The sequence below is a fragment of the Ambystoma mexicanum genome, chromosome 2q (genome assembly GCF_040938575.1).
Source record: "Ambystoma mexicanum isolate Mex_15411 chromosome 2q, UKY_AmexF1_1, whole genome shotgun sequence".
Lineage (NCBI taxonomy): Eukaryota > Metazoa > Chordata > Amphibia > Caudata > Ambystomatidae > Ambystoma > Ambystoma mexicanum.
The window spans coordinates 1,031,552,395-1,031,571,457 of NC_090924.1; the positions used below are offsets into that span (position 1 = coordinate 1,031,552,395).

Here is a 19,063-nt window from a genome sequence, read left to right on the forward strand (position 1 = left end):
GTTCAGGGGATAGAAAATAAAATGGTGAAATGTCACCTTGTATGTAATTGCAATCTGCGCGTTATAACAGCTCCATTATGGTTAAAAACATGTTTAACTGCTTGTCGTAGCTATGAAGCTAAAGTGAATCTGAAAAATAAATGCCAATGTGACAGGGGTTCATTTGTATCAATGTCCGCTACATGAATCGTGCGATTATATGTAACTGAATTGGCTTCATTAAAATATTTTTCTGTCCAGATTTTTCAAAAGCTACTCAAGACAAAAAGATTTTTGGATTACAGACCAGGGTTAAACAATGACATTAATATGGCTAAAAGCCTCATGGCATTACTAAAAACATACAGACCCTGAGGAATTGCACGCTCTTATTAAGTCTCTTCAATCTCCAGATATGGAAGAAAACAGTGCTGGTCAGTCTTGTCAAAATAATAATGGCCTACGCTAAAAATTAAATAAAAAACGAATGCCTGCCCTTACTCCAAGATAGGAAATGGGTGAAGGGATATGGAATGGGTCAAAAGAAAAATCAGTGTGAAAAACAAAAGTCAGTGTGGCGGAGCAACCGTCTCTCCCCACGTTTTGCAGCACTTAATAAGGTGGTACACTGGCTTGGGTGACACACTGGCTCCAGGCACACGGATGTAGTTCAAAGATCATGGACCAGGGCCTGTTAAGTTCCTTTTTTTGGCCGTTCAACAAAAATCACAACAGTTCACACCTCTAACCTGATGACACTGCCATGTTTTATGACCTGCAAATAGCTTTTTTACCCTCAGTTTAATTTTCCTATATCCTCGACTATAGCTGCATTGCGAGAAAAACAAGATGGCGGTCATTTCATTTCTAATAACACCCGGTTTCGGCTAAAACCCCAAGATACAGCTATCTATTCTTAAGGGGAGACACCCTTCTCCATCAAATATTTAAATACCTACTGCATGGAATAACCCCAAACCACGCACTGATAATGATATGATATTTGTATCGCACTCGTGCCCAAGTTGTTTTGGACCTGGTCCAAATCAGTCCAGCAGTTTGGGCTGTGCGCTGGCAAGAATTGACCTGGTTTATCTATGGGAATATGAATGGGAAGTAGGCTGCAATTTTGGGGGGGGGGGGGAGAATCTTTGATGCTTAATAACGTTCTTATTTTTTAACAAATCTTTACGAAACTTTGCATTCTGGATGGGGTGGTCCGCTTTTTAATCACTTTCAAAATGTTAGTCCAATCCGTTACTCGAATCAAAAGTTATTAAACAATAGAATTTTGAGGGGTTCCTATGGCAGTTCGACTCACCTTAACTATAGGGCGGCTATCGCCGATATATACAAGTCTAGAGTGGATGACAGACACCCTCTTGTCCAAGTAAGTTGAGCCGGAAAGTCATATGGGAGGTTCCCATTTAATCTTTGTAAATCCACACCCCTTTAACATTTCAAATAATGCCCCTCCTTTAGGATCTTGGTGCTCCCTACTAATGTTAATAGCAGTTTCAATATCATTGTTCGAACATGTACAGTTTAGATTCCCCGCTAATAGGATGTGGGTGAATTTGCCTTCAAACCGGATCTCTAAAATGCCTTTCAACTTCTCAAAATCACAACAAAAATTTAAAAAAAAAAAAAAATAAGAGGCTAGAGTGGTGCTCCCAGGAGTTCCAACAGACATTAACAAGCATTCACACACTTTTAGTTGTCGCATCCCATCGCATCCCACTGTATTTTAACCATCTGATAGTCAGTGAAATCCCCCCCCCCCCACTTCACAGAGGTAATTTTCAGGGTTTGAAATTGAGAGGTGCTGGAAGCCATTTAGCTCCTGCTTGTGGCCTAGAACAGCCTGGTTATCTTGACACGAACAGCTACCAGATATTACTTTTGGCTCCCCAGGCCCACTGATGCCAAACAAACACACCTATATGAATTTAACTCTGTGCATTTTGGACAATCTAAAAACAAGGACACATCTATGTGACATTTAAAGCATAAGGGGGTCATATAGTATAGAATAAGGATTCGTTTGCACCTTATGTGCAAGTTAGATTTGCAGTACATAATGTACTAGCTCCTAGTTCCCCAGTGGCATCTTCTGGTCACTGGTTATTCTGGATACCCAGCAGCTGCTTTTTGCTCCTGCTTATCCATTCTTGATTTTGATCCCTGTAATCACACTACCATAATCAAGCCTCCTAAAAGGTCGACCTTTTCAGCTCATACTCGTCCATAAATGGTTTGTCCATCAACCACGTTTCCTGTATCTCTAAGGACAGTGCCCTGGTTAAAATGCCTAAACAGGTATGCATGTCCTCTGGTGTTCTATGAAAGTAGTTGTACAAGATTTGGTACCTAATCTCAAAGCCAATAGTTAGAAAAGCGTGCATTGCGTTTCAAAGAGCGGGTTAGCCATGACCCATCCCGTTCCTCCAAATTCTGGTTTACCAAGTTATCGTCAATTAGAGAGACTAGTCGAGATGTATGAATATTCCCTTGATTTTGAACTCTTGGGCCTCCAATTTGACTTTGGATACTCAGCGGTTCACAACACCTCTTTGCTCATTGACTATGTCTTAGTGAGCTTGCCCCTTATACTTATAGGTATGGAGAGATGGGTAGACCAGGCAGGCAGCTTGCAGCAATGATTAGGCGCGAACGGGGAGCCATGGTGATCGCTGCCATAAGAAACTAAGTTGGCAAGGTGGTCGTAAAACCGGACGCTATCCTAGACGTGTTGCGCCAATACTAAGCATCTATACACATCTAGGGGGTCAATTCCAACTCCTGAACTAGTGCAATATGTGTGCGAGGCGTCTCTGCCTGCACTGCAACGTGAGGTGGCTGAAGTACTTGCAAAGCCTGTTACACAACGATATCCTGTTCGCTATAAGCGCCCACCCCTCGGCTAAGGCACCGGGTACAGACCGAATCACGGCCAAGTTCTATAAGGAGCTAGGCCCTGAGGTAGCTCAGCAATTGCTGCCGTTCTGGGAGGAGGCAACAGAGGTAGGGCACCTCCCTCCGACTATGCGGAGGGCAGCGATTACTCGATGATTAAGCCTGGGAAGGACCCCATGGAATGCTCTTTGTATCACCCCATCTCTCTGCTGAATTTAGATACAAAAATCTTTGCCAAAGGGCTGGCGACCAGCTGCTTCCGGATGGCTCAACTATAGTCAATTCAGATCAATCATGCTTTATGCCGGGAAGATCGACTTCGTTGAACCTGTGTAAACTCTTTGCTATCCTTGCCCAGATAGACCCCAAGGTACAGGCAATCACAGCGCTGCTAGATATGGAAAAGGCATTTGATTCCGTTAGTGGAGCATTCGATTCCGTTGAATAGGGCTATCTATTTTAGGTCCTGGGGCAGGTGGGCATCCCAGAGTACTTATCGGCGGTGTGCCTATTGTACGCTGTCGCAAACACACAAATCGGTCTGGACGGCAACAGTCCAGGACCTTCCCTTTAGGCCATGGAACTAGACAGGGCTGCCACTGTCGCTGCTAATCTTTGCACTGGCAATATAACCATTGGCGACCCTGCTAGGTAACTACACCTGGCGAGGGGGCTGGCACTGGGGGGCACTAGGGAGTTGGTATCCCTGTATGCGGATGACGCTATCCTGTATCTTAAAGACCCTGTGACTAACCTAGGACCGCTCTCACGGAGATAGCATAAACTGGACCAAATCCATCTTATTCCCACTGAATGAGCATATGATTAAGCCGGCTGACGTGGAGGGGGTTATAGATGGGAGAAAAAGTCGGTCACGTACCTTGGTGTGCGGGTGAACTGCGATGCCAAGACGCTGCTGGAGGACAATCACATTAAGTATCTGAGGGAACCGAGATCCAGGGTGGATGGGTGGTGCAAGCTCCCACTCGCTGCTGGGTCAAATAGCAATTGCCAAAATGGCAATATTTCTGAAACTCCTTTACTTTTTCCAAAATATCCTTGTGTGGCCGGGTGTCTGATTCTTTGCCGAGCTGAGGGCCCAGCTGATCAGGCTGGCGTGGCACCCGCAGGCCCTGTGAGTAAGCTGGGACACCCTGGTCCTCCCCTGGGAGTGTAGGGTTACCAGACATGGAGCTGTATACTTCCTTGCCTGGCAGCTACACTTAGCATCCTACTGGATGCTGGGGGCACCACGGCACACCGCGTACGCATTGAGAGATGCTCAGGCACCCTTTTAGGCTGCAGAGGGTCCTGATACCGCGGAAGGTGGCAGAGAAATGTAATTTTGATCCTGTAATATGCACGATTCATGCATGGAACTGCGCACTGGACCACCAGATATGGAAAGTAGAGTGCCTTCCACAAAATGTGATGAAGCTGTACTACAAGAGTTGAAGTGGGTGGGGATTGAAAGCATGGCTGACTTGTATCCTGGGGGGAACATTTTTATCACTAGAACAATTCTCTGAGTAGACAGGCGGGGGCTCCATCTCACACTGCAGTACCTTAGAAGGCGGGCGACATTTAAAGCATGGTCCATGTTCCGCACATTCCGACAGCCCTCCCGCTGATGTAATATTTGGTTGGCTACCCGCCTGCGAGGTGTCTGCAATATATGGGCTTATCCAGCGCGACACCCCTTGGGAAATCCTTCACTGCAGGTGTCAATGGGAGGAAAATGCAGGAACTATTTTGCAGCCAGCAGACTAGGCCTAAGAACATTTGGGCCCCTTTGTATGCCATGTTAGGTCTCAGGGCTCGGATTTGGAAATGGGAGAACCAATATTTGACTCCATATGCAGGGTACTATAACCAGGCATAACTTCTACATGAACCAATTGGCCAGAATGTACTTCACGACTAATGTTGCCCCCCGCCACCACACTTTCGGGGGGAACCCTGCTGCTTATTGTTTGATGCATTACCTGTATTTGACCTCAGTGTTGTACCTCAAATTGATGCCATATTGTTGAATGTCTTGAGATGTGAAACAATCACTAAAGAACGTTTACACAAAATAGAAAAAATGAACAGTTGATTACCGGCTCAACGCTTCAGTCTCTAAAGAGCCAAATGCTGTAGGACGAATGCCTCCTCACGAGCTAAAACTGAAAGTAGGTGCTACTAGACAATCTTATGCCATCAAATGACTCTGTAATGGAACATGGTTGACAATTACGTGTCTCCAAAGACACAGTGTGATCGATGGAGCTTATATACTGTTCTTATCTGTGCTCCAGATATGATTTTGAAGTGGGGGTATTTTACTCCCTAAAAATAAATGCAGGTACAATTCCCAATGGAAGTATTTTACAGGCGAGTAAAAACATGTTTTAACTGAAAATCGGACATGTTTCGGTAATAATTATTATATCTTTGCACCTAGTTATTCATAAACATTAAAAGATGCATGTTTATTTCTTCTGATCAGACAGTAATCGTTTTTTCTTCCTGTGGTACTATGTGCACTACTGTCCAAATATATCAATGGAGCTGCGTGGGTGAAAGCAAGGACTCAAGAGCCAGCCCGTTTCCCCATTTTTTGTGGGGAGTAATTTTACTCTCCATTTTTATATTTGGAGAGTTGCTGCCTATTTTTAGGGAGTAAAAGTGGCTGTTACACCCCTTATATGTAGGGCTGGTTCTTATACCACGCACAACCTAGTGACAATTAATGAATCCCAGGGCTCTACACCCCCTTCCTGGAAGCCATCAGTGGTAATCCCAGTGACAGAAGTGACCCTATGAATTACCGACCGATATTGACATTTAAGATATGCTAGAACAGCAATTGTTATGCCAGGAATAGCTAGTATCTTGGAGTAGAGCTAGCACATTTTGTCTATTAAGAATAATTGATTTCACAGATTTAATAATTCTTTCCATACCAACACATAAGGACATTGTTGGACCTTTCTTTGGCACAGATGGGATCACATGTGTCAAAGACAGTAGTTTCAGACCATGCTTCTTATGCGCAGAAATTCATTCTACTTCTAAGGTCTTAAAAGTAACATCCTTCCCGAAAAACAGGAGGGCTTGTTTGATGCTCTGCATTCTCAGCTTCTTCCTATATGGAATTGTTGCAAGAGTACTCAAATATAGGTCTTCTTGCATAAGAGCTTCATTAGATAACTGTCAGGACTCCTTGGGATGGGATATCCTTACAAGATTGTTTAGAACCATTCCCAAACTGTTTTCATGCTAACTTGCTTTTAGTACTCAGCACCGGAGGTACTAGGCCCTTGGTCGGGATCCTGAAGGTAACATTTTCCGAAGAAACAATCTCAACCCTGAATTTTCAAGTGTGCTCACATTTTATTATTCTTATTTTGTTAATTTCATTCATTTCTGAAATATCCCCAGTCCTACAATTCTCGTGATCCCCACTAGCGCAGCTTCCATCATTTTGACTTTTCGGACTAGTCATTCAAACAATCAATTTGTTCCTCTCCTTGTAACTGTGGAAAAGGAAGAGGCTGCATTGGATCATTTCCATTGGACCCCGACAAGGTTCCATGAAGCACCCATTCTATTTTCAGCAAAAATGTACCCTTCTAGAAAATGTAACTTTGCATTTATCGTGTTTAAAAGAGCTTTATGACCTTCACACTCGTTATTGATATTCTCAGAGTTTAACCAATGAGTTTGGCATTAAGTCAGAGCATGCATAAATAGCTGGTCAGGGATCCATTACCATTTGGGGAGTTCAGTAGTTTTGGCGATTCCAATGGGGTTGCAGAGGGCAGATAAGAAAAAGCAGAAGGTTGAAGACTTTGGTTATCATCGTTGACAAAGAAGTAGAGATCTAGTCAGAAGCTCAGCTAAATCTTTCAGGGTATTAAAATTCAGCTGAGTCCCTGTCCTCAACCTCACATGGATGGGTGTCAGAATTATTAAACAACTTTTCTAGTGAGCTATGTTTCCTAGTGGCGATTTTTAAATTACTTTTCAGTTTGAGCACTGCCAACAATTCAGCATCAAATGGTGAATTAGGAATTGCCCCTTTCCTCAAGAGGAGGCTTGTAATTTTTGCCAGCGCCTTGGCTTTAGCACCCGCTTTCACTGGGGACCTTGGGGAGTGCCTCAAGAGAGTCGAGAGCTCTTGTCTGCAGATTCCCTTGTCACAAACCAGTTTTTACTTGGTGGAGTCCGACTGATCGATCCAGACAATGGATATTTTACTCCTTATTGATTCCTGCAGCAACAGCTCTTAAATCACCGATCAAAACAAACCCTTGACCTTTGTCATGATCTCTGCTTACAAAAGGTCAGGGTTTTCCCAACTCCTTTGGAAGCAGATCCATAACCCAGGTTCCGAGTGCCAACCAGTCCCAATTGGGACCTTTTGGACCCAGTCCTGGCGCCAGTGGCACCAGGCTCATAAATATGCCCAGTCCCAGCGCTGGAAGCGCCGGGCTCATAATGCTTGGGTGGACTTACCTGCAGCAGACCATGCTGCTTACTTGCCTGCCAGTTGAGCCTCTGATCCTCTTCTGTTTGGAACTACTTTTCCTGTTGGGTGGGGCTGGAGCCACTCCCTAGATTCAGAACACTGGAACTCTTCTGGAAGGCAGGAACTCTTTTTTTACCAGGAACTCTTTTCTTACTTAGGCGTGGCTGTGGAAGGAGACACCTAAGCACTACAGGAGGCTATTTAAACCACACCCGGTGGATGAATCTTGCTTTGCGTTATTCTGCACCCTCTGCAGCAGAACGCTCATCGTGTCTTCTGCATCCGGTCCTGGCCCTAAGGAAAAAGGCTTACCATCCTGAATCCAGTCTTCAGCAACACCTATAAAGACAAGAAAGAACAGGTTAGCATTCCGGCATCTGAAAGGCAAAGGCTTACCTACTCTTCGCACGCTCCGGAGGCCGTCGGCGCTGCATCTCGCATCTGAAAGACAAAACAAGGTGCGTTTAAAGACATTGGGGAACTTTAATACTCACGTGCCATTACTCCTTTCCACATCTAACCCAGTGGGTATCCCGGCACCCTGCAGCCGCTCCGAACTTGTACCTGCAAAATAAAAAGACAGAGCGCTTTGTGAAGCTGGCAACAAGCGCTTACTTACGTGCTTCCAGGCGCTTCTATTCATCACACGGGCTCCATCTTCAACTCACTTCAGCCCGTCATCCGCCATCGCCGGAACCCTGCAAAACAAGAGACATCATTATTAAAGACTTTAAAGACATTTGAGTTACTCGAAACTTACCGTTCGTGCAGTAAACGACGGACAGCAGTCCTCTGAAGTAAAGAGGCCTGCGCTACCTATCCAGTGAAGAAACTGGCTACAGCACCCTGCCCCGAGGCAGATGGAGAGCTCGGCATTCACTTACCTAAGACATCTTACTCTGCACGTCAGGCATACAGGGCACAGAGGTCCAGCCCAAAGAGCCAATCGGGTGCTGCACATCACCTTTGAAGATACGGTAGTCGCCCAGTCAAGACCGGCGCCTCTGCGAGAATCAGGTGAGCGTTACAACCTTTCCATCCAGACTAATTACAGACCCATCACTACTGTCCCATTCTTACTTAAAATCATCGACAGGGTAGCCTACTTGCAAATTCAGGACTACCTTGAAACCAACAACCTTCTAGGCTCACGACAATCCGGCTTCTACCCCCTTCACGGCACTGAAACAGCCCTGATTGACTTTAAGACTCAAATTGACGAGTTGAAGGATAATGGAAAATCAGCTATGCTACTCCTCCTTGACCTCTCGGCAGCCTTTGACCTGGTAGATCATGCAGTATTATGCAATCACCTTGGCTGCGCTGCCCACTTTTCAAGTGATGCCATAACCTGGGTACAATCCTTCCTTGCTAACCGAATAATGAGAGTCGCCCCCCCCCAACCTCCCATCAGCTTCTGATCCCATACAAGTCTCCTGCGGCGTCCCCCAGGGATCATGTGTGTCTCCCACTATGTACAACATCTTTACCAAACCTTTGTTTGACAAGTTGGACAGACTGGGCGTCATCTACACGAACTATGCAGATGACACTCAGATCCTTATCCCCCTTTCGGGTAACTTCCTGGAAGACTTAGCTTTGGTAAACAAGATATATCTCCTCATTCAGGCATGGATGGCATCCCATGGCCTCTGCCTGAATGATGACAAAACAGAGATTCTGATCCTCGGCACAGAGACAGCGATTAATAAAAACTTGACCCCAATTATGCTTCGTTTAACATTGACAATAATGTCATCGAAGTGTTGGCTGCAGTCAAAACCTTGGGGGTTTATTTGGACTCAGCATTCACTCTTAAGAAACAAAACAATTCCCTAGCTTCCTCCACAGCCTATACTTGCAAACTGAACCGAGCATGTAGACCATTCCTAACAGAGGCTAGCTGTATTACCTTAGCTAATGCACTTATATCCAGATTGGACTACTGCAATGCACTATATGCAGGATCTAACAAGTATATCCTTAAACTCCAAACATTCCAAAATAACGCTCTTAGAGTAGCCTTAAACATACCTAACAGAGCCCATGTCTCTACTTCCAGAAGGAACATCCACTGGCTAAAAATTAAAGACAGAATTACCATCAAAATTCTCACTCACGTCCAAAGGCCTTAACAATATAGCTCCTCCCAACCTAGCAAATAGAATTAACAAAAGAATCTCAAACCGCTCCACAAGAATGACTAATGCTTATACACTGATGGTGCTTAGATACAAAAAGAGCATAGCTGGCGGCGCTAGCTTTCCTGTCATAGCAGCCCAAACATGGAACAAACTCCCCTCAGAACTTAGAAAGGACCAACCTTATCCAAGTTTCAGGTGCAAGATCCTTTCATGGATACGATCGAATGACATCTAACGTAATCACCCTCCCTCACCAGAACCACTCGTACTGAGTGTCACCCCCGTCTATGCCCTTTGTTAAACCTGACCCCCTATAGGGACTTCTGTCTACTACTGCTAGTATCTAGGAATCTCACTGGATCCTCTGGGACTACAATACTTTGGCTGATTGTTACTTATACTTAGCACTTTATGCAATTGTATTGTATAGCATATTCAGCATATTCAGACTGTAACACTGCTGAACTGTCCCACTGCCTATTCTGTTTTCTATTGTAACCAAGTTCTCAAGTTTCCTTGTAATGCTTGCACCCGGCTACCTACGGGTTTGGTTTTTGAACTATATCAAATAAACAGATCGTCCTGAGGCTACCCCAATTGAACCTTCAAGCACAATACACCTTTATAGTTTCTCTCAAAGTCACAAATACCGTTACAGGGATCATAATTGAGGGACGCCGAGTGTGGTTTAGCTCCTGGCAGTCCAAGGCAGGCATTTTGCGCTCCTGAACGACTAGCCCCACAGGAATGCGCATGAATCACTCTCGTCAGACTTACACACGAGTTTAGACCAAAGTTATAGTCTTTCGAAATTAAACAAAGTGTGCCACCAGGACCTTTTTAAAATCCCACAAAAGTAGTAATTGGACAAACTGTAGTAACAGCTCTTGCATAAGTGACCGTTCCCTTTCTAAAATGTAATTACAATTTATAACATTTTTTCTTAAGCTCTGCTTTTCAAATCGGAGTCAGTTTGACCTTTTCTCGCAGGAAAGCAGTAGATTTCTTGTAGAGCCTTTCAATTAGAAGGACTAACAACATTTTCTTAAGGATTTAAAATTAGATCATGAACTGCTACAAAAGGCAATGGAAGTAATAACTGCTGGAAGCCCCATTGTGCTTTTTTGTAACAGTTTATTAACCAAAATTGATTAAAAAAAATACAAGCAAAAAGATGTACATCGACTTTCACATTATGTTAATGCACCATGAATTACAGATACACATTACAAACTATGCCACTCATTAAAGCCATGCAGTTGGCTTAATTAGAGCGGTCACTAAAATTAGAAAGGATTTGGTAATGTTCTGATTGCTTGCGGTAATCTTGATTACTCCTAGTCATACTCGTCCTCGTCACAGTACTTACCTTATGAGGCCCCTGCCTCTGACACAGGACCTTCTTCTATTTCTTTAAATCCCTATAACTCCTCCCCCACATCCACGTCACTCAGTCCCATATTACCAAGACGGAGCATGGGACCTTCCCCACAGGAAGGGCGAGGAGGGTTGTCAGTACTGCAACGAGGAAGAGTAGGACTAGGAGTAATGAAGATTACCGGTAAGTACACATAACTTTTCCTCCACTCTTCCTCGTCCCAGTACTTACCTCATTAGGTATACCAAAGCAGCAACGGGGAAAAGGTCCCAATGTGACACAGAGCCAAAAACAGTGCAGCAAAACACACCCACAATAACTTAATTCACATCGCCACAGACAAAACTCCAACCCCGAAGGAACCAACCCCCCTCCTCACCCCCCCCCCCCCCCCCCGAGTGGGAGAAACTCAACCCAGAGCGCTTGATGAAAGTGCTTAGACCAGCCCAGTCGGCAGCCATACAAATCTCTTGCAGAGAAATCTTCCTTGCATTGGCCCAGGAAGCTGCCAAACCCCTGGTGGAACGCCCCTGATTGTGCGCAGGCACAGGCAGGCCAGAAGCCACATAGGCCATAAAGATCACAACACAGAACCACCGGAAAACGGAAACCACAGATGCCTTACGCCCAGCCCCAGCCAGACCACAAGCAATCAGAAGACTATCAGATTGACGGAAAAGAGCAAACCTAGCCAAACAACACGGCCGGCTGGACATCAATGTTATGCCAAGCCACCTCCAGGCTTTTTCGGATCATGAAAGAAGTCAGGGAGAACCAGATCCTGAGAGGTGTGAAAACCGAAGACAACTGGAGAAACTTCGGACCACGCCTCAGCACCACCGAGTCCGGCAGCACCCTCAGGAAAGCATGGTGACATAAGAGAGCCCCAATCTCCCCAAGCCTACAGGCAGAAGTGATGGCAATAAGAAAAGCAGATTTCAGTGTAAGATGATTGATATCAATCTCAGAAAAGGGATCAAAAGTAGGCCCTTGAAGGAACCGTAAAACAAGAGGGAGTCCCCAAGGGCGAAGCCCTTTATCAGTACAAGGACGGGAAGAAGAAAAACCCCGGAGCAACTGTATTCTATGTAAATATGCACATCTGTAAACTGTATTACTGCATGTGTCGTAACTGTTTTAACCATGTACACTCTGTGAATACGTACCTATGTACACACTAACTATTGAACATCAATGTAACCAAGCTGAAAATAACCATGCTGCTCCTGCGCCCTTATACCTTTGGGTCTGGCACGCAATATAAATACACAAATTAAAATAAACAAAACAAACAAACTTCCCCACCAACACCTCCCCATCCAAGTGACCATCAGAGTCCCCCAAAAGGAATTTAATGGAGGCCCACTGAGAGCGAAGCCTGGAAAAAACACCAGGCCCTTGTCAAAACCCCTCCTGGAGGAATTGAAGAATAGAGGGGAGGCCAGAACGCAGGGGGGGATCCCAGACCGCCCATACCAGACTCAGAAATGGCTCCAATGCCTGCCGAACACCTACAGAGTTGAGGGTCCAAGAGCATCCATTATGGACTCAACTACAAGACCTGAGAACCCCCGAGATATCAGCATAGACTGGGCAATAGCCACACTGCCCATTGCATCCGGCGGACTTCCAACCGCAGATCCCCTTGAAGGGAATACAGCCTCCTCGGAACCAGCCAAGGTTCCTAGGACCGAAGCTCCAACAGAGGGGAACCAACTCCGGCAGAACCCGAACGGAGCTAACAACAACACAGTCACCCTGGACACACAGACGTCGAACCACCCGAGGCAGAAGGGGAACAGGCAGAAAGGCATAAAGGAAACCCCAAAGCCACTGTACAGAAAGGGCATCCAACCCCCCAATCCCGTCGGCCTGAAAACAGAGTAGAAGAGGGGAAATTCTGCTGAGGCCGGGGATGCAAACAGGTGACCCTAATCTGACACAGGTCACCGCAAAGACCTGGCCCGACAGGACCAGTTCAGCAGAGGAGTGAAACCGGCGTCTGAGAAGATCCGCTTGAACATTGTCCACCCCCCCCCCGATATGCGAGGCCACCAGAGACATCAGAGGAGATTCTCCCCAGGTGCCTATCAGTGCTGCCAGAGCATTCAAGGAGCGGCCGGAACCCCTTTTGCGGTTGACACCTGCCAAGGCCATTTTATTGTCCATTCGGACCAAAACTGCCCAACAACTCCTCGGAGAATGGCACACAACTCTCGCCAAGTGTATGATCGACAGCTCTCCCCAGATCTCACAACCCTTCAGCTGAGAGGACCCCAATGTAGACTGCCCAATCCATTTTGCTGGCGTCTGTAGTAAGAGGCCACAGGAGGAAGGACTATGGACGCCTCAGCCTGTAGATTTGGAACCCCCCGCCACCATAGCAGGGAGACTTGCAGCGCTGGGAACACTGAAATCAAAGCTTTGAAAGATGAGATGTCGGGAGCCAGTGGGAGAGACACCAAGGGACGCAACTGAAGACGGGCCCAAGGAACTAGAAAACAGGCAAAACGCCACGTAACTTCAGCAACAGGCAAGCCGAGACACACTGCCTTCTGAGAGCCCTGCCCAGAACAGCCAGCAAGTGACAGACCCTCCCTAAGGACAGAAACACCCTCTCCATCCCAGTGCAAACCAGTGCCCCAATGGAAAACTAGATCCTGAGAAGGCTCCAGCCGAGACTTCCGCCAGTTCACTAGCAAACCCCATTCCTGCAATGCCTGGCAGACTAAAGGGAGATGAGGCAGGATATCCTGCCGACAGGACTCCCCGACCAACCAAACGTCCAGGTAGGGAAAGAAAATCTGCATTCCCTGTAAAAGCACCACCAGGGGAGTCACCAACATGGAGAACACTCCGGGAGCCGAACGCACCCCGGATGGGAGCACTCGGAACCGAAAACGCTGTGATATCATCCAATCCACCCTGCACAATATCTAGAGTACGCTCCGCAAAGCCTCTACATTGAAGTGTTCCGTCCGGACAAGCAGTGCAGGGCCTCGAGACCCATAAGCAGGTGACACCTCCTAGAAGGCATAGGGACCATCAACACCCGCGAGTGGAAAACTTGACCCTGAACAGGGAGTGGAATGGGCAAGACGGTAACCCACAACAAAAACTCGGAGAGAACAGATCCCATGGCCAACTACTTGGTCCGTGAGCTGGGTACCAAAGTCCTAACCATGCAGACCTGGACAGTGGGAGACAGGAACGGCAACTGATAACCCCCTCCGGAAGGAGCCCATTACCCAGGAAGCCGAACCCCACCGGTCCCATACACCTCCGCGAAGATAGAGATGAGGAGCCAGGGGAAAAAAAGCCAGTCACTGCACTTGCACCAGAGGAAAGTCACAGGACGTTGAAGCAGGCCTGCGCCGCAATATAACAGCATGCTTGTCAGCACACAAAAAGATCTGACCTATCAAAAGGAAAATACAGGACAGCCCAGTAGTCCAGCAGACAATGGCACCCTCAGCCGACAGAGGAGCCTGGCGTCAATGGGCAGAGTACTGTCACAAAGCGGGGCGATGTAATCCATCCCGGATAGCAGACATCAAAGGCAACCCCATACCTGGTGTATGCATATACTGGAAAACTCACTGAAGGGACAGTCCCCTCCACCGGCACCAGGGGCTCTGAGAACCCCTTTAAGAACAGACATGTGGCACCATCTGCAATATTACTTCCACGCGTCTCAGAGGAGGCGTGAAAGCAACACGTCGGCACCGGAGGACCTAGGCCCTAAAAGAAGAGACACTGGGAACCCCCTGCATGGCCGTTACTTCCATGATGCATTAGCAGTTTCTATAATTCCATGCCGGACAAGGGAAAAGAAATTAATCTCCTTTGTCCGACCCCCATGCAGTTCAGAGGAAGAGGACAGGACAAGGAGCCTGCGTCCATGGCTAGCACAGACCCAAACACACCACTAACTCACCACCTGTATACACCACACATAACTGAGAGGTGGTTTGAGCCCTGCATCAAGTAGCTGGTAGCCTCATGCTCTAAATGGTTCTCCTCAATGCGTAGGCCTTGGAAGGATGAAGGGCTGAGTCAGCCCCTGCTGAGAATCGAACCCCCGAAGTGTAGAATCGAACCCCCGAAGTGTAGACTATGCCAGGCTGCTACCCTTCCGGCTGTAAGATAGTGCTTGCAGACGTGTCCAAATCTGCGCCGTTTTCACAGGCTGCAAACAGAGAATGCAGCAAACATCCGGTGCATCCCGGGCTGTATGTGTGAGGAGCGGGTGACATGCCTGCGACAGAACAGAGCCCCCGCACTTTCAAAGACTCTCTGCCACTGTCACCCCACAACAAGAAGCAGAGAGGCCTCACAACAAAGGGAAGGCTAGCCCATACTGCCAAGTGCTTGCCATCATTTCTTAACGTCCCAACTTCTCAGTCAGAGCGTCTTCAAAGATGCAGCCAAAAAAGGTGTGTACACAGAGCATGAGGAAACGGCCTGTCGAGCTAATGGGTACCCTCCAGAAGGCACCAGCCAATAGGGAAAAACAAAACAATCCCATAGGCAACGCTGCATCAAACAGGAGGCATGTCGTTGCATAGCCCCAACGGCAGGAGAATCAGGGCACAAACATTCACAAAGCCCCCAACTCCTTACCGCATCCCGGGCACTGCAGGACCCAGGCTGTGATGTCCTTGCGTCGGCCTACAACCTCGCAAAAACACAACCGGGTGAGGCACCAGCCTCCGTAAGGCACACCAAGGAGCCGCCATGAATGGGACACCAAGAGGGCCATACCAGCAGGAGAGGGGAAAACAGCAAGCACAGAGCCCACTCCCCTCTCCTTAACTTCCCCCGGGCCGAGTAAGACCCGGGACAATGCCCACGCTGCGGTCCAGAGCCCAGCAAAGAACCGAGCGAGGCAATCCCACTCAACTGGGACCCCAAACCCTGCAGGGGTCCCAGGAGCATCGCCGCACCACAGGGAGCGGAAAGCCCCGCCACACAGTCCCCCCCCACCAGGCGGCCAGCAATCGGCGCTCCCCAGTGCCCCACACCGGGAAGAAAAAGTCCAACCTGCCAGAGGCAGGAAAAATTAAACTGAGTGACGTGGATGTGGGGAGAGGAGTTATAGGGATTTAAAGAAATAGAAGAAGGTGTTCCTGTGTCGGAGGCAGGGGCCTCATGAAGTACTGGGACGAGGAAGAGTGGAAGTGGAGGTAATGAAGTTGCCTACCCCTATATCCCTGTGTAGAAATGTCTTTGTCCTTATGTGACTCTCCAATAAATGGTAAATTAAATGTCAAGTGACACCGATAGTGAACACAGGAGCTCAGAAAAGTTTTGCCCAAAATCACAATGGACTACAGTGTAATTCCCACTTCTTCCCAACCCTAATTGAAGGGGAACTCAAAAGTGCAATACAGTATGACTTGTCAAACTATATGGAAAAAAACTGTCAACCAAGGAACGGCGCAGTGAACTCTACTGGGGCAAATACAATATCTACACTATTAAAAAAACGCTCACAAAAGGGTTAAGTTAAAGGGAACTGTACTTGTTCCTCATTCTAATGCAATTTGCCCTCAATGTGGTGGGTTCATAGCACAGTGAAGCCTTTCTAGGGTGGTGGGTATGGTAACGCAAACATGCACATTTAGTGATGTGCGCAAAGCACTCGTGACCCTCCAACCCATTCTTAGTTTGGCAACGGGTGCCCCATAGATATGATATGGCATGTATAACGCGCCTGCAAACAAGTGTTTCTAGGCGCGACAGGAACTTCCCAGTAACGTGAATTACATAAAATCTTGTAGGGACCCATGTCTGAGATGTTGCATGGAAAGTGCACCGCTTTGGAAAGTGATGCTATAAAAAAATGCAATGTGAGAAGTTTTGGAAGACACGGAGTGCCGAAAGTCGTCGCATAAACTACCCCCGAGACAGACGTCAAAAAGTTGGCATTTGTGCAGCACTGGTAACTCCCTGGAGCTGCGCACTATTATGTTCATGCACTACTTACGATCTAAATTACACGTTTGAAAGGTGGCAGGTCACAAAATGTGCTGTCAATGTTTCCTGCAAACGGAATATACCAAAGCAACGTGCCAGCACCCCTTCCACCAAAAAAATTCAAAACAAGGACAACTCTCACACCAGCACAAGATTCGAGCCATCATCCTCCTCCTTACCTGGTTTACTTGATCATCAACAGCAAGGAGAACAGCCGGGTACAGAAGTAGGAGGCGTGGCTCTATCCCACACCCAGTTGTTAACTGGACTGGTAAAAAAGTGATAGCTCATTTCCTCTCCAGAGAAAAAACGAACTCACCCGCTAATTATGAGTGGTGTTAGAGACGTAGCAAGGCGAGCGAAAGTTAGGTCACACAGTGACTACGAACGAATTCTCCGCCCCTTGCTCGGCGGTGACGTGCACAGGCCCAGCTTCGCACTTTCCCGCCGGAGCATCTCACTGGACCGCTCTGTTCGCGGATGGTAGTGTGTAAGGCGCATCCGAGAAACGGACCTGAGGAACGCTCCGCCTCCTGCTCATCACGTGGGATGCGTTTTGAGTGCCTGGAATGTCACGTGCTTCAGGTTGTGTACTTCATCTTCAGCGCGGAGTTCCCATTCGAGGAAGGGACCATAGCCACGGCCTTCTTACTCTTCTTTGCTTGACTGCCAACGTCATCATTGTGGTTTTTGGGAGCAATTCTTGTGAGCGTGAATGCCGATGCTCTGGCTGTTGGTGAAAATGCACCCCGGATCTGCGTGCCTTTAGCTTGCAGTTGCACCGATTATGGTGGGCATTTTAACACCAGATGGAACTGAGCATGACTATGCTCAGTAATGCCCCCTATAACACGGTTTTTAATGTTTCATGGATACTGTGTGGCAGAAATCACGTAGAACTACGTCCCCAGAATATAAACAGCCTAGCTGGGTGCCGTACACGAGTGCTGTACTATATGCTGCAAGCATGTTGCCGGTCATTTAGCCAACACTTCAATATCTGCGTTGATCTAGGCTGACCAGATTTCCCGGTTTTGCCGGGACTGTCACAGTATTTGGAGCTCTGTCCCCCTTTCTCGTGATTATGTTCCCATTGAAAACTGCAGTGGTCCCTGTTTTTGTAGTAGGTACTAGGTCCTAATTGTAATAACTGGCATGCAGGAATGCACAATCTCGCACAGAAGGAATGCTGCATTTTACAACTTGAGATAGTGTTAGATTGTGATAAATGAATTATATGTGTTTCTTTGGACAGTAACACTAAAAGCTACTGACTTGACAGCCACTTTCAAGAGTAAGTCATAGCTCTCAACTCACACGCTTTTGGCGGATGTCACCCGCCTTGTAAAAGGCTGACTCGCCCGCCAAGCCTCCAGCACTCCCATTCATTTCAATGGGCGTCTCACCCGCCAAAAACAAAATCGGGTGATTTCACCCGCCTTTGCAACACAAATGGTTGAGAGCTATGAGTAAGTCCTACTTTTATGTTAGTTGCTCTGTCCCGGTTTTTAACTCTGGTCACTCTAGGTAGAACTCGCATAACAATGGGTCTTTCCCAAGCTTCTTAATGTTAGCAGCGTCCAGGACACCAATTCTGCAGCTTATTCGAACACCGAGAGCATACGCAGAGCTATCTGCTCCACCTTGTAAAGGTCAATGGGGAACTCCTCTGGGGCGTGTCGCCTTTCATTTAGAGGGGCTGGATAGACTTGGTGATCTCTTCTAACGTCAAGGGCTGGTAAGGGTGTTCACATCTACTGCTTCTGTACAGGTTTATGTCTTCTAGAAATGCATCTATTTGTTGTGTCATAGTTTCATGACTGTATAGTTTTTTTAATAAAAAGCGAGAAAAGGTCTAAATAATGTCCTCATGCCTATAGACAAGACTTCTCGTCGTATTCTGCTGCTGGCTTCTCAGCACGGAAGTCATTGAGCTGGAGAGTTTGTCACCCTCTTCTTACAAGAGTTGGGTTTTTCTTGTGAAATATTTCTTCACCTGCAGAGCAGTAATGTTTTTAGCTCCCTCCGAAGTTTGACTGATGCGCACAGTGTTTCTGGGTCCTTGTGAGATGTCGCCTTATCTCTCCTCTCCTGTCTCCAAATACAGAGCCTATGTGACCATACCATTTGCAGATACCGCATAGGTAGGCC

The 19,063-nt window shown here is 47.0% G+C and overlaps 1 protein-coding gene across 4 annotated transcripts in view; it reads right to left on the bottom strand.

The window, feature by feature from the left end:
- The window catches only part of DBF4 (DBF4-CDC7 kinase regulatory subunit), a 718,935-nt gene extending 701,500 nt beyond the window's left edge, over positions 1 to 17,435 (bottom strand). For 2 of the 4 annotated variants that reach the window (XM_069648379.1, XM_069648376.1), the window contains exon 1: positions 17,232 to 17,435. The gene's annotated coding sequence lies outside the window, so the exon portion shown is untranslated. Of the gene's footprint in view, positions 1 to 17,091 lie in introns of all 4 variants that reach the window. The other 2 variants (XM_069648378.1, XM_069648375.1) reach the window with 1 other exon arrangement.
- Positions 17,436 to 19,063: the final 1,628 nt, after the last annotated feature.